Below are 13,511 nucleotides of genomic sequence, written 5' to 3'. Positions count from 1 at the left end.
TAGCAAGACTTTCCTTTAAAAAAACATCACTGCCTCCAGGTAATTCCCATTAACAAGGACAAGTATTATTCTCTTGCTGGAGTATTCTGCATTATTAAGGGCCAGAAATCTAAATGGCTTCTCTTAAGCTAGTTTTCTGAACAAACTTGGGTGTGCTTGCTGTTCTAGTCATGGGATGGTGGCTTCCCATAAATTCCTTCAAAGAGAAGGAAGGGTAAAGTGTTATCTCTTTCACACCTTGCTACGCATCAGCAGAAAAGAAAGTTAACTGGACTCTCCCTAAACAGATGATCACTGTCAATGTCTCCAAAAGGTGGACCTGACAACAACAAAGGCCTCTGGGAAGGCTGAAATCAAAACCTGGCTGTGAATTGGGTCAACTTTGAGAATTACTGCTCAATTGTACCAAGGTAGGTGTAAACCTAACGCTTACTCATCCTGAAGCTACTCGGGTCTCCAAATCCTGGGTAAGGATCCAAGGCCCAAAGGCACTGGATTCAGTAGTACCCATCCAGCTCGACAAAGTTATACTCGGGTAAAAGCAATCATCTCCTCACTCTAAGTAGAAACCAGGGGAGGCAAAGCCAGGTTGTGGGGACTACTCAGTCACTGCACATCCGAACAAGCACTCTAGGGTCGCTGTTGCCACCCAGAAGTAAAGCAGATGCCCCAGGTTTTAGCTCACTGAAGCTGGCATTGTTTACGCTCTTTCACCGCCTCAGCCTCTGATAGGCCAGAAAAGTCCCCTGTTGTGAGCACAAGGGCTTCCGGCATGGGCAAGGGATGCTAGACCCTCACCGCAGTTTGACACTTACGCTCCCCAAGCAGGGAGAGGTCAGGGCCCTAATGTTCAGCAGCAACAGCAGGAATACCGGGCAGGCGGCTGCATTGGTGTGGCTGGCCGGCTGGGCAACACCTCCCCCAGGGGCGGGGCCCAGAGCGGCTGTCAGAGTGTCCGCCCCCTCCCGGCCCCGCCCCGCAAACGCTAACTGCTTAAAGGGACCGCCTCTTTTCGCCCACAGGGTTTCTAAGGCGAGAGGCAAATTCAAGACCAGCCAGGAGGCGTCCTGCACAATTGGGAAGACCTCCTTTTCGGTGGCAACACAAGTAATGTTCCAGAAACAAAGAAGATGATCGGTTCCTAGAATCAATATCCTATCCCTCTTCAGGAGTGAAAAAAACTGTAGAAGATAGCCAAAGCATCAGGATGTATAAATATATAGCCCCCATTATGAAATCTGCTTACTTCATTAACTTGAGCAGCAGGGTTCTTCAAATGGCAACTCAAAGGCTCAGGAAAGATTTCTGGAACCCTGAGCTGCTTCACTCACCCTTTCACTGATTTCCTACTCTACAATCCGAGGAATCCAGACAATGATATAAAATATCATGGAAGGTAATAGCAGGAGAAATAGAAAAATAGCACTCTTCTTGTGAATAAAATGTATTCTTTCAAAAACTGGCCAACAATTCACAAGTCTATAAAGTCTTGCATGGTCCTGGCCTGTGTGGCTCAGTTGGTTGTAGCATCATTCCAGTGCACCAAAAGGTGGGAAGGTTCGATTGGGCAACTGATCAATGTTTCTCTCTCCCCCTTCCTATCTCTGAAATTAAAAATATATATACCTTGCATGCAAATACAATTGTTCATTCATCTAATTTAATATGAAGAATTCCTGAGAAAATTTAAGGAGAAACTGGATTAGTAATCTTTCAGGGAGTTAAATAGTGGCTTCTGAGCTCTCTGTAGGTTATCAATGAATTTTAATTTTTCTTTTCATAGGAGTAATTTTTCCTCAATCTCAGCTTACAAGGTTTGACTGTATTTTGTATCTACTTCATATGTCAAGAAAGATATTTGTGTTCTTAAAATTAATTTATTGATTTTTAGAGGGGAGGGGAGAGAGGGAGAGAGGGAGAGAGAGAGAAATATCAACTTGCTGTTCCATCCATTTATGATTCTCTGGTTGATTCTTGTATATGCCCTGAACCTGGATCAAACCCACTACCTTGTGTCTGGAACCTTGTTGTATTAGATAATGCTCTAAATAAATGAGCACTATCTGTGTGTGTGTGTGTGTGTGTGTGTGTGTGTGTGTGTGTTAAGCTATTCATCCACCTAAACCTTTATAGAAAGAATCTAAAAGTTACTTTACCAGCCGAGACCGGTTTGGCTCAATGGATAGAGCGTCGGCTTGGGGACTGAAGGGTCCCAGGTTCGATTCCGGTCAAGGGCATGTACCTTGGTTGCGGGCACATCCCCAGTAGGGGGTGTGCAAGAGGCAGCTGATCGATGACTCTCTCTCATCGATGTTTCTAACTCTCTATCTCTCCCCTTCCTCTCTGTACAAAACCAATAAAATATATTTAAAAAAATAAATAAAAGTTACTTTACCAACAAACCTCTAAGAAATATATTCAAGTTATCAAAAAAGTAATTTCTTAACTCAATAAAATAACAAAAATCATGGCTTATCTGACATCATATCTATGCAAAAATGTCTGACCGTTTCAACTGAGTCAGAATTATGCTTTGAATGCTTCTCATATCCCAGGAATAAACAACATGGAAAACAATATTTTCTGTGGCACTTAATAAGTGTTATCAGGGGGGAAAAGTTAGATCTCAATAAAAAGAAATTATGTTCGAGATATAAGTTTCCTCTGGAAGTTAAAGAGAATTGTATAAATTGATGTTTGACTTAATATAAACAAAGGTTGAAAAACAGAGCCCACCCCACGTGGCACAATGGTTGAGCATGGATTTATGAAGCGGGAGGTTAGGGTTCAATTTCTGGTCAGGACACATGACCAAGTTGCAGACTCAATCCCCAGTGTGGGGTGTGTAGGAGGCAGCTGATCAATGGTTCTTTCTCATCATTGATCTCTCTCTCTCTCTCTCTCTCTCTCTCTCTCTCTCTCTCTCTCTCTCCATTTGATATAGCAATCACACACTTAGGAATTTATATGGACACAAAAACCTGCAGACAAATGTGTACAGCAGCTTTTTCATAACTGTCAAAAATTAGAAGTGCCCAAGATATTCTTCATAGGTGAATGGTAAACTGTGGTACATCCATACAATGGACTATTATCCTATCTAATAAAGAGGGAATATGCTAATTGACCATCACTCCATCACAAAGACAACTGCACCCACAGCTGAGGCCAAGTTCCTATAAGGAGCGTTAATGAGCAATCAGCAGGGACCTGAGGCTATCCTCCCCCACCAGGCAGTGCTTGACAGGGGACTTCAGGCCACGCCCCCTGCCCTGGTGTTAGGCTGGGGGACCTGAGGCCTTGCCCCCCACCTGGCAGGGGACCTCAAGGTGCACTTCCCATCCTGGTGCTGGGCTAAGTGACCTCAGGCTGCTCCCCCCACCCCAGCACCAGGCTGGGGGATCCCAGACTGCACCCTCTGCCCAGTGGGTCTTGATGGGGGACCTCAAGCTGTGCTCCCACCCCAGTACTGGGCCAGGGGACCTGAGGTTAAACCCCCTTGCCTGGCTGGGCTTGACAGGGGACCTCAGGCCATGATCCCCATCCAGTGGGGCTTGACAGAGGACCTCAAGGTGCACCCCCAGTGTTGGGTCAGGATAACTCAGGCCGTACCCCCCACCCCAGCACCAGACCGGGGAACCTTAGACCACACTCCCCGCCCCGCAGGGCTTGATGGGGAATCTCAGGCCGGGCCTCCGGTCCCAGTACCAGGCCAGGGGACCTGAGGCTGTGCCAGAAGCCTAGGTTTCTGGTGCCAGAGGAAAGCAGGTGCCAGCAGCTAGGGGAAGGAAGGCCTACTTTTGCATGCATTTCGTGCATCACGCCTCTAGTTCAGCAATAAAAAGGAATGAGTTATCAAGCCACAAAAAGACATGGAAAAACCTTAAACAGATGTTACTAAGTGAAAGAAGCCAGTTTGAAAGAGTACATATTGTATACTCCTGATTATATGACATTCTGGAAAGGACAAAACTATGGAAACAATAAATCATCAGTGGTTGCCCTGAAACAGGGGAGAAAGAAAAGGAAAATGGTAAAGTACAGATAATTTTTAGGACAGTGAAACTATCCTTATGATATTCTAATAGTGGATAAATGACATTATGCATTTGTCGAAACCTTTAGTAGTTTACAACATAAAGAATGAATTTTAACCCTAGCTGGTTTGGCTCAGTGGATAGAGCATTGGCCTGAGGACCAAAGGGTCCTGAGTTCGATTCTGGTCAAGGGTATGTACCTTAATTGCAATCTCCTCTGTGGCTTGGGCCCTGATCAAGATTTGTGCAGGAGGCAACCAATTGATGAGTTTCTCTCTATCTTTCCCTCTCTCTTCCATACCCCAGTCTAAGTGTGAGAAAATATCAGATAAATTCTAATACAGGGAAATCCTACAATGTACTTGACCAGTACCCCTAAAAATTTCCCTAGACTTGAAAGTTTCTAAAATTGAAAAAAAATTAAAAGTGCCAGATCTACTTTCCCTCTCAGTAGATACAAACATTAAAACAATAATTTTTCCAGTTTCCTTAGTTGAAGACTTTCCAAATTTGTCTGCTGAGACATTGCTTACATTCAAAGACATGGTAACACAGCTAGCTTTAAAATATATTTTTATTGATTTTGTACAGAGAGGAAGGGAGAGAGAGAGTTAGAAACATCGATGAGAGAGAGTCATCGATCAGCTGCCTCTTGCACACCCCCTACTGGGGATGTGCCCGCAACCAAGGTACATGCCCTTGACCGGAATCGAACCCGGGACCCTTCAGTCCCCAAGCCGACGCTCTATCCATTGAGCCAAACCGGTCTCGGCAACACAGCCAGCTTTAGTTATATACTCTCTTTATCACTTGAGCACATAGAGAAGACTATCACAGTTTTGGCCAATTTTATTCAATAAATATTTTTGACCACCTTTTTTGTTCCAAGCATTGTTTGAGGCATCGAGGTAGCCTTACAGATGGGGAGGGGGGTAGGATGGGAATCTACGCTTTGCTTTAATTTCTGTAAGGAAATCAGACAATATACAAACAAACAATAAATGACCTATCAGGTAGCAATAAATGCAACCAAGTAAATAAAAAAGAAAAGTAAGATAAAAGTGGTCAAGAAGGTTAGTCTAATTGGGAGCTGAGAAAATGCCTCTTTAAAGAGATGACATTTGAGTTGAGATCTGAGTGGAGCCTGTATACAAAGACTGGTTTGAGATAGGGGTAGTTCCAGGAAGAAAACAGCAAATTCAAAGGCCAAAAAGAATAAGCTTAATGTGTTTGAGATCCATCAAGTAAACAGGGTAACTGCCCTGACTGGAATAAACTAAGTAACATGTTCTGAACTTTAGAGGTAAAAATATGAAAATCGTATAAGAATCTCAAAACTCTTCAATATTGACCACCAGGAATCCATTAATGATCATTAGATTTTATGCTCCCTCTTAGTGCACTCCCCCCACTGTCACAGCTATCCATCTCCAATATGGTAAATATTGTATTTTAAACTGCTCCATCTTTCCTGAAAACTACCATGCTTATCCCCCATATTTCATCATGTCTCTGACAGAAGTATTAACACGGAAGGCCTACCCAGAAATTGCTCCTGAATTCTCCCTAACAAATCCTATAACTTCATATAGTACAACGGTAGTTAAAAGCAAAGACCCTGGAGACAGATTAACTCAGGTTCAAATTCAAGTTCTACCTGCTGTGTGATCTTGAACAAGTTGCAAAATCTTTAAGAAAGCTTCCTCATCTGTAAAAAGTTATGAGGATTTAAAATGATAAAATGTGGCATCCAATGAGTATTCCTTCAGTAAATGTTAGCCACTGCTAGCAAAAATATTTGAGCATTTATTTTGTTCAAGAACCAGAGCTGGGCAAGAGGAATTATAGAAGCAAATTGTGAGAGAGATAAAACTGTCAAACTCCCTCAGGCTACTGGCTTTTCCTGGTTCACTAGTGTACTCCTAAAATCTAGAACAATGTTTAACACACGTTAGGCATTAATCTCAATATTTGTTGAATGAACCAATGAGATTCCATTAAGTCAAATGAAGAACCTGGATTTACTCCAATATAAAGAAAAGCTTCCATTCCCCATCAAGGTATTTAAACTATATCCTAAGGCATTGTTAAAGATATTATTTTTAATTGCCTCCCCAAAACCTAGAACAGTGTTCATAACAGTAAGGTACTCAAATTGCAATTAAAACTCAGCTGTCAGGTGTAGAAGTTCATAACTTACTTGATTATCAAAACCTTAAAAGTAACAAAGTATAAGGTATATTGTTATGGACTATCTTTGTTTGCCATTGCCTGAATGAACATTCTTTAAATACTTGTATAATTTTTTTCTCTTGAGTTTACCAAGTAGGTTTAATTTATATTGGCAAAATAAAGCAATTTCAGCTTTTCTGATCATCGCGTTTTATAAAAACATTAGTTTGTCCAGTCACTTAAGAAAAGTCCAAATCTTTTAGACTTCTTAAAATTTTCAAAAGATTGGTAGCTTCATTTATTGGCTCCTCAGGTCAAAGAAGGACTTTTCAGGGTGATGAAAATGGAGATAGGGGGCGTTCACCTCTCCAAAAATGAGTTTTCAATTACTATAATTATGTATAAAATAACACAGGCAGACTTTCTGGGTCAAGATTTGATGCCTTGGTTCCCATGAGAATTAAATTAGAGCCATGCATCAATTTGGGGCAAGTTCTGCAAAAACTACTTCACCCTCTATCGATGTTGAATGGGAAAAAGAAAAGAAAAAAAAACTTATTTGGGGGAGATTTATCAACGCGAATACGTTTTCTAACACACAGTAGCCACCCTGGCGACACCACTTTCATAATTTCCTATCCCAGATACAAAATGGGATACATTTAGATCCTGCCTGACAATTACCACGATTGCAGGGTAACTATATCAACAGCCAAAGACTGTTAGCAGCTAAAAAGTAAGACTCTAGTTGACCGAGCCCCCACCTTAAAGTACCAAGGCCTGCTTAAAATCTAAACTGCTGGCTATTGTATTGCCTCCCCTCCCCCGCTCCCGCCCCCTCCAACCTTCAGAGCTGGAAAGATACCTGAACTCTACTGACACCCTTTGAGAGAGAGAGCGAGAGCGGGCGTAAGGACTGAGCGCTATGATCAGAATTAAAACCCCAGCGAGCCGGTAGGAGCACAGGTGCACAGGCTGTCCTTGTCAGGCCGGGAGGCGCCCAGGCCCTTCGCAACCACCAAGGCCTTCGTAGGCTCTTCTTCACTCATTCATTCATTTAACAATTACGCGATGGGCACGATCGCAGGGCCGTTTCGCAGGGCCCCCGCCCCAGTCCCGGAACACCCTCAGCCGCCAGGCGCGGCCAGGCGCGGGGGCCCGGTGCTTTGCGCATCCCCCGGACGCTGTCGCCCGCATCCCTCCGCGGCGCGCTCCGCTCCGGTAACCCGGGTCCCAGCCGCGGGCCTGGGGCCGCACCGGAGCGCCCACGCCCCCCGCCCTGCCAGCCGTGGGTCTCGGGCCTCCGCCCCGATTCGCCGCGTCAGACCTGCCGGGTTCGTGGAGCGACGGAGCGCGCGTCCATGGAGACACCCCACCCCAGGGTTCAGCGACCCTCCGCGCGCGCGACGCCCGGACCCGGGGGCCTGGGAGGGTGGGTCGGGACCACCGGCCACTCACCTCCTTCGGGTCAGATCCGAGGGGCCTGTTCTAAGCCGTTTGAAACCGCTTAGGCCGCCGCACACCCCGCAGTGTCCTCGATGTTTATTGGTTCTCGACAGACCGCCCATCGCTCTGCTATTGGTCCGTTTGAAGGGACTGTGGGCACGCGCCGCCCGCAGCCTTAAAGGGGCCGTGCGCAGCAGCGTTTCCTGGGGGGACCCGCGCTGCTTTCTCGCGTGGAGAGAAGGAGGGTCACTGGAGCGAAAGCTGCCGATCACCCGGCAAAGAAGCGCAAAAAAGGTGTGTGGAAAGCTGTGCATCCCCAGCCGCCAGCATGTTTGTTTTATTTGACATCTAGCGATTAAAAAAAAAAAAAGTAATGTTCACACAAATGTTGTTTGTGCAGTTGAGTTCGTGAGGGAAATGAGAAGCAGATGGGATATAGTGGAAGGAGCAATGAATGGAGCATGATGCTGGCGTCCTTGGATCAGCTCTGAGTAAACGACTTTTGTCAGGAAATCACCTGGAACTTAGTTTCCTCATCTGTAAAACGGGATAACTATGTTTTTTCCTTACAAGCTTAATGTGAAGATTTACTAGAACTAATTGAATGTCTAGGGAAGAACTTTGAACAGTAGCTCATACTCCTGTTATTTATAAAAATGAGAGACTTAGCCCTGCAGGCATGGCTCAGTGGTTGAGCGTTGACCTATGAACCTGGAGGTCAAGGTTCAATTCTTGTAAGAGCACATGCGGGGATCCACAGGAGGGGGCGTGCAGGAGGCAGCCAATCGATGATTCTCTCTCATCATTGATGTTTCTAGCTCTTTCTCCCTCTCCCTTCCTCTCTGAAGTCAATAAAAATATATTTTAAAAAATAAAAGAAAGGAACAATTCTTGTAGGGTCTTGAATACTAGAGTAAGGAATTTGTACTTTAAGTAGGAAATGGGGAGCTAGTGAAAGTTTCTGAGCAATCAGAATTGCACTTTATGAGAACCAATTAACTTGGTCGTTTAAAATGGTTTAGAGTTGGGATTCTGATACGAGGTAATAGCCCTGGAGATGACGAGAACAGATTCGAGAAAGAGTGAAAGACTTGGCAACCAGCTAGATTAGGTGTAAAGGTGAGGTGGGGCCCAGTGAGGGAGATGAATCAGAATATGCCAGGATTGGAGTGTAGGGACTGGGAGGTAGTGATTTCCCAAATGAAAGTAGAAAGTCAGGAGAAGCCAGTCTCAAAGAGAAGACAAGGAGTTTACTTTTAAACCTGTTTACATTTTTATGTATCAATGAGACATTCAAATGGAATCGTCTAAGTAGCCGTAGAAAATATAGAAGGCACGCTGGGAGAAGAGACTAGGCTCAAGTGATCTAGATTTGGGAATCACCCCTGTAGAGTGAAAAAAATGAAATTGTGGCAGTGGATGAGACCAGATGAGACAGTGGAGTGAATGAAAATGGGAGAAGATGACAGATCCATAGGTAGGGGAAGGAGAGAGGAACCAGAGCAAAAAAAGTCATAGTAATCTTTGAGAAGTCAGTTATGAATATATAGAAATAGTCTTCTTCAATCATTGGTCATTGGCATGTTTACTTTATTTAAATATTATTGGAAATAAACGGAAGATTACATTTAAGGAGAAAGTGAAGGTAACCTCAGATTTGCTCAGTAAAATTCATGTGGAGTCTGGGGCCCAGAGACTTTTAGAACAAGATGTCAAAGTCCCTTTTTGTTTTACATGGTTTAGGTGAAGCCGTACTGGACAGTGGGCAATATATATGACTTCATTAATTTTTTTTCGCTCATTCATGCAACAAATATTTATTGAGCACTTAGTGTGTGCAGGGACTGTGCTAGGCACTTGGGATAATCAGTGAGTAAAATAGAAACAACAACAACAACAAAATCTCTCCTCTTGTGGAGCTCACATTATAGTGAGGACACATAGGTAATCAATTCATAAATATATAGTATCTTATTAGGCAATATGTGCAAGGGGAAAAGAATACAGGGTAAAAGGGACTGGGAAGTAGAGTTGGAAAGACTATGATTTTGTAAAGGGTGTTCATAGTCGGTTTCATTGAGAAGATTACATTTGAGCAAAAACTTGAAGAAGGGGAAGGAGTTAGCCCTGAGTATACCTCGAGGAAGAAAGTGCCAACAGGATCAGCTGTGTGATGATCCTAAGTTGGGAGCATAACTGGCGGTCTAAGAAACAGGGAGGCCAATATACTTGGCACTTGGAGGATAGGCGATGAGGTATGATAGAAAATGGGTGAGGAGTGGCAGATCCTGTAGGGCCTAATAGGAACCTAATACAGTACCTTGCCCATAGTAGGTGTTCAATAAATGTTTGGCCAGTTATCATTTGCAGTCCAGGATTATCATCCAATAGCATTTATCTGTGTATTTATTGGCATGATGTGTGCCTACTTTATTTCAGGGGCCTCTCAATAATTCTACATAAGGAAAGTATTAATAAGACAGTGTAACCCTACTGGGTGTTAGAGATCTAAGTGAACACTGTATCATTGCAACTGGAAGCAGGAAACAAATGCCAAACATTGTAGCTGCTGAATAACTGCTGTGTATTTCTGAAAAGCCTGCTAGGGTTGGGATAGTGCTCATTCTATCATAACTACACACTGCATTCTGCACCCTACCATGGGACACGGATCCATATTTCCAGACTAAGAGGAGTAGCTTCAATGATGAACTTCCTTTCAACTTTCAGTCCAGGTACCTCCTGAATTATTTTCTGGAGGTAGCAGTGGCTTAACTTGCTTCCAAGATTACCAGGTCTATCCCAGCTTGCACTGATTGCATTGAATAGATGCTGTTTGTTTAATTGGTGTTTTTTTCTATTTTTCTTTTCACAGCCCATTTCTCCATAACCCCCTCAAATACAGGCTCTTCAAGAATTTTGACCACGGAAGCACCAGCTCCACCAAAGAGGAAGGAGGCAGAAGCGAGAGATAGGGACCTCATTAGAGGGAGTGTGGGGGCTACAGGGGGAAAAAACACTGAGAAGGGCAAGATAAGTGAGTTCTTGGCTTTTTGTATCTTGGAGAATAAAGTAAGCAAACTGTGTAGCTTGGAGCTAACTTCAGCCTGGGGTTTACATTCAGACCCTTCATTAGGCTGCCTGGATCTGTTTTAACATCACATCATGTCAGGGAGTCTATAAAGTTGTGAGTTGGAACCTTGGTTGGATATAAAACTCTTGTTCCCTATGCTGAGCCTCTGCCAGCTGGTTAATGGGAGAAGGATCTGGAGAGAAAATAAATGGGTGAGTGAGGGAATGTTTCAAAACAAAGGCTGGGACACATCCCCAAACACACATCCTATTAAATGGTTTAGTTGAGTCATCTTCACATATGAAGGCAAAGTTATAGATTGTTTTCTAAGCATAATAAAGGGCTTAAGAAACATTCTTTAAATCAGTGCCCAAAGTGGGAATAACTGTGCTTACTAAAGCCCTTGAATGTCATCTTAGAACCTTGTGTACCCTTAGCTCTTGTACATGCTTTTTCTAAGTTCCTCTGCAGCAATTACTTTATTTTCTGCAAACCTAGGTTTAGTGAAAGCTTCATTTCATGGAGACCTCTCTATGGGCCACAGAGATAATTCCATCTTAGCTCCCACGTTTGTTCATATAACATAGAAAGAAGGGCAGTGCCTGTATTGTGAATGTAATTAGTTTGTAAAAATATAATCCAATTTGTTAGAATTTGACTCATCATCATCATCTATAAATCAGTTTCAGGTTTTATATCCAGAGAACAGACAAGGAGTTTCCAACCTTTGTTTCACCTCCAAGATTCTCTGGAACGAACATAATACAAGTTTCAGGCTAGAAATGACCTTGGTAGTCATCTGTTTCAACCTTTTCATTTGGTCAGGAAGGGAAACTAAGAGCCAGTGCATTTTTGTCACCTGGAAATGGGGTGCTAGTCCTTGACACTCTTTCTAAATTCTCATTTGCCAGTGGCCAAGTTCTTGTCAAGACCTGGGCCATTAGGCCAGCCCTGTTCTTTCTCATCTCCTGCTGAACTGACAGGACAAAGGTTAGCGGGGCCGCTAAGGCTACGCAGTGCTGAATGCCTGATTAAACTAGCTGACATGTCACAAGATAGCAAAATGCATCCACCAAATTTTGTTCTCCCAGAAATGTCTTCAGTTTTCCAAGAAAATGGTGTGTATTCAATGCCATTTTCTTTTTCCATTTGAACTGTTCTTCCTGAGTTTCCAACTGTTCATTGCCTGGCCTATAACCCTGATGTTTTGGGAGGGGACACTTCCTACAGATATATGAAACTTGTGCTTTAGGCTGGATTTCATTGGTTAAAATGTGTTTCTTTTCTCTTTGTGTGAGTGTTTTGTTTTTTCTTCAAAAAAGAATGGTGGAGCCGAAACCGGTTCGGCTCAGTGGTAGAGCGTCCGTCTTCAGACTGAAAGGTCCCAGGTTCGATTCCGGTTGTGGGCACGTCCCCGGTAGGGGGTGTGCAAGAGGCAGCTGGTCGGTGTTTCTCTCATCGAGGTTTCTAGCTCTCTATCTCTCTCCCTTCCTCTCTGTAAAAATTCAATAAAAATATATTAAAAAAAAAAGAAAAGAAAAAAAAGAATGGTGGAGTGGGAGGATGGTTGTCCTTGAGCTATTACACTTGTTTTTTTGTTTTTGTTTTTAGCACACCTATCCCTTAGCAAGTTGGAAGAGTTATACATTATAATTTATACTCTTGTCTTTCTTTTTCTTCCTTCCTTTTTGCTGTTGTCAGACTTGAAGCTCTGATCAGGCATGGGCTGTGCTTGATCCATAGTATGAGATGAATGAATGGGAGCATTATTCTATACATGGTTTATGGTTTAGAAAATCAACTATTGAGCCTTGACATCAAACTTTATAACTAGCATTGAGACTTTCATAATTCCCAGTCTTCACTGAGAGAACCTGAGAAGGGCTCCCCAATTCCTTGTTCTAGCCTTAAGATGTAGTGGGTGAACTATAAAACAGCTTTTTAAAAATAAACTGGCCCAGTTGGTTTGGTTCAGTGGTTGAGTGGCAACCCAGGAACCAAAAGGTTAGAGCTTGATTCCTAGTCAAGACACATGCCTGGGTTCAGGCTTGATCCCCAGTAGGGGGCATGCAGGAGGCAGCCTTTTGATGATGTTCCTCTCTCATCAATGTTTCTATCTCTTTATCCCTCTCCCTTCCTCTCTCTCTAAAAATCAATAAAATATTTTAAAAACGAAAAATAAATGGAATCTTAGTGTTTGTGCGATCCATTATTGGAATAACTATGAAACTTGACTAAGATCAAATAGAGTTAGTGGTGGATCTGGAACTGGAATTCGCTCCCCTTGTTCCCATTCCAGCACTTTCCTTACATCAGATAGTCTTGCCAGTGACCATCACTGCAAGGCAAAGTCAAGTTCTGTGACACTGAGGTTCTCATAGGCCTAGAACTGAAATAGGAGATACGTGGTATATATGCCATGACACTTTTTTCCCAGTGCCTGAATGATATGTCACTAAAGATCACGACACTTTTCCCACTGAGTCTGGATAGGACCTCAGGCAGCCATTACCAACCAATCAGAGTTGGTACTCATGATGAAACCTATCTGCTATCCTTCCTCCACAAGAAATAAGGATTTCAGAAGCCAATGAAGTCTGGTCTTGGCCTGTTTTCTCAAGATGAGCTGAACTTCCATCCAGGAACCTAACACCCTTTATTGCTCTTCACCATCCCCGTATCCCCAAAGGACTTCGAGATGATATCTGTAAGCAGGTTTCCCCTGGCATGGGTCTGCCATACCGCAGGTGCAGTTATTAGTCATGACTCCAAGCCAGGCAAGG

The 13,511-nt window shown here is 43.4% G+C and overlaps 1 protein-coding gene across 2 annotated transcripts in view; it reads right to left on the bottom strand.

Moving 5' to 3' along the window:
- The window catches only part of CKAP5 (cytoskeleton associated protein 5), a 67,997-nt gene extending 60,243 nt beyond the window's left edge, over positions 1 to 7,754 (bottom strand). Inside the window, exon 1 of one of the 2 annotated variants that reach the window (XM_084896069.1) lies at positions 7,668 to 7,754. The gene's annotated coding sequence lies outside the window, so the exon portion shown is untranslated. Of the gene's footprint in view, positions 1 to 7,536; positions 7,556 to 7,667 lie in introns of those variants that run through there. The other variant, XM_084896070.1, reaches the window with a different exon arrangement.
- Positions 7,755 to 13,511: the final 5,757 nt, after the last annotated feature.

The sequence above is a fragment of the Pipistrellus hanaki genome (genome assembly GCF_964339955.1).
Source record: "Pipistrellus hanaki genome assembly, chromosome: 9".
NCBI classification, from domain to species: domain Eukaryota; kingdom Metazoa; phylum Chordata; class Mammalia; order Chiroptera; family Vespertilionidae; genus Pipistrellus; species Pipistrellus hanaki.
The sequence above is the reverse complement of the archived record's forward strand: the minus strand, read 5'-3'. Positions and strand labels throughout refer to the sequence as shown.